We start from the raw sequence: 3165 nt of genomic DNA on the forward strand, positions 1-3165 counted from the left end.
AAAAGAATCACTGGATTCTATTCCGGCCTGATTGAGAACCGACAGATGGATAGCCGTGCCGTGACAGGGTGCGTTGAACATTTCCACTGAGAGGATGGGAGGTAGCCATTGACAACGGTGAAACCCTACATACAGCTTGCCATGGAAGGAGCCTTGCGTGTTTGAAGAAGAAGACAGTAGGAAAGCAGAGATTCAGAAGATGTAGCATCTCCAAAACCTCAACCTATTCTCTATCACTGCAAAACAAGTACTTATTTCATGTTCTTTTACTTTTCACAATCAATCCTGATAATTTCTGATATCCTGACTAAGATTTACAAGATAACCATAGCTTGCTTCAAGCCGACAATCTCCGTGGGATCGACCCTTACTCACGTAAGGTATTACTTGGACGACCCAGTGCACTTGCTGGTTAGTTGTGCGGAATTGCAAAAGTGTGATTGCAATTTCGTGCACCACAAATCATCACCATCAGGATCAACTTGTACATTCCCTCCATCAATAGGAGGTCTAGTGGGAAGACCAGGTTCATCATCAGCAGAACGTCTAACAGTTATTATTGGCTTATCTGTCTTCTCAAGATCTTCAATAGTTTGGTTTTCAAGAAAAATCACATCCCGGCTTCTAATTATCTTCTTACTCACTGGTTCCCATACTCTGTAACTAAAGTCTTCGTGACCGTAATCCATGAAAATATACTGCTTTGACCTTCCATCAAGTTTGGATCTTTCATCTCTTGGAATGTGAGCAAAAGCCCTACAGCCAAACACTCACAAATGACTATAGAAGACATCTTTTCCTCTCCAAACTTTCTCTGGAACATCACCATTTAATGGAACTAAAGGAGAAAGGTTGATCAAATCTACTGCAGTCCTTATCGCTTCACCCCAAAAGAATTTAGGCAACTTTGCATGAAAGAGCATACATCTGACTCTATCATTGATAGTGTGATTTATTCTCTCTGCGACTCCATTATGTTGAGGAGTCTTAGGAACCGTCTTCTCAAACTTGATCCTATGCCATTTACAATACTCTTCAAATGGACCCCTGTATTCACCACCATTATCTGCTCGAATATATTTAAATTTCCTTCATGTTTCTCTTTCAACAATTGCATGAAAGTGTTTAAAGATACCGAGCACCTAGTCTTTAGATTTCAAAACAAAAGACCACACTTTTTGGGAATAATCATCAATAAAAATAACAAAATATGATGCACCACCTAATGTCTTAGCATCCATAGTGCAAACATCAGTGTGAACAAAATTTAGAACATGTGATCTCTTATGAGGTCCAGAACTATGAAATGATACTCTAGCATTCTTTCCAACAAAATAATGAGTACAAGTATTCAAATTTATACCTTTCACTGGAAGTGAGTGCTTCTTGGCTAAGACGCTTAGTCCTTTCTCGCTCAAGTGACCAAGACGTATATGCCACAAATCAGAAGAGGAATCATTGGCTACATTCACATCTTCTTTGCACAATTTTACTAGCAACTGGTAGAGAGTAGTGAGACTATTGTCTTCTCTAGCAACAATGAGAGCCCTTTTGGTAATCTTGCATTTTTCACTACCAAAGGAAGTGCAATACCCCTCTTGATCCAATGCCTTCACTGAAATAAGATTGAACCGCATATCTAGCGCATGCCTAACATTCTTCAACTGCAACTTGCATATCATGTTGGTTTCAAGCCACATATCACCTATACCAATGATATCACACACTCTTTTATCTCCCAATTTGATCTTGCCAAAATTTTCAGCAGTATAGGAAGTGAAAAATTCACGCCTTGGAGTGACATGACATGAGGCACCAGAGTCCATAATCCAAGTGGAATCATCAAAGACAAGATTCACATAATTTTTATCATACGTGATAAGAACATCTTCATAAACAATAGCAGCAGTCTCTTTATCACTATTTTTACCTTTGTCTTTGTTTCTTCCCCTTGATTGTTCTCTTTTCAAGAACCTATAATACCTCTTGATATGCCCCGGCTTGCCACAATAGTGACAAATGTTCTCTTGACTTGCTTCAACTCTTTGACTTGTCAAAACTATGAGGTTTTCTACTTTGACTTCTCTCTCGTGATTCTGAAACAAGTGCTTCTGATTGGGAGGAGGCATTAGTCAAATCTCGCTCTCTTCTTCTGATTTCTTCATCCAACATGCTCTCTTTAACCATTGTTAACGTCAACTTTCCATTTTGAGTTGAGTTAGTCAGTGACACAACCAAAACTTTTCAACTATCAGGCAAAGAGCTCAACAACAACAAGGCTTGCAACTCATCATTCAAAGTGATTTCATTATTTGTCAGTTGGTTTACCGTCTCTTGAAAAGTGCTCAAGTGTTCCGGCATTAATTTACCTTCAATGTACTTCATATTGACAAGCTTCCTAATCAAGAATGCTTTGTTTTGCACATTCTTCCTCTAATATAACTCCTTCAATTTATTCCATATCTTCTCAGCATTCGTTTCGGTGTCAACATGTAGATACATGCTAAGATCAAGCCATTGTCTAATCAAAATAACTGCCTTTCGATTTAGCTTCTTCCATTCAGCATCGAATTTAGTACCTTTGGATTTATCCCCCTCCACAGGATCATACAAATCCTTGCTATACAACATATCTTCCATAAGGGTCTTTCAAATTGAATAATTTTGGGAATTCAATTTGACCATATTTGGTCCATGAGTATTTTCCTCCATTTAATCAGCACAGAGATAAACAACCAAAGCTCTAGATACCACTTTGTTAGAAAAAACTCAACAAAGGTTCAAATATGAACCTGTCTAACAGCAGAAGCACCAAAAATAATTTTTCCACAACCTGTGCGATTAAATAGGTAATACCAAAGATACTCTAAGCAGCAAATATAATAGCAGATATTAAATAATCAGACACGAAAATTTTAATATGGAAACCCCTACTCCCCCGAAAGAGGGACAAAAAACCCACGGGACTTAGTCCAGTAAAATCTTTCACTATCAAAATAATGGGTACATAATCAGTCTTCCTAGTAGCACTAGGGCATCTTAACAATCAATAAAATACATCATCAAAAATGATAGAATCAACATAAACCCTCCACAAAATGAATATCTCAAATTAGACAAAAAAAAAAAAGATAATACAACAAGCAAATTATATCCTAATATTCA

Source organism: Arachis duranensis, chromosome 4, assembly GCF_000817695.3.
Source record: "Arachis duranensis cultivar V14167 chromosome 4, aradu.V14167.gnm2.J7QH, whole genome shotgun sequence".
Lineage (NCBI taxonomy): Eukaryota > Viridiplantae > Streptophyta > Magnoliopsida > Fabales > Fabaceae > Arachis > Arachis duranensis.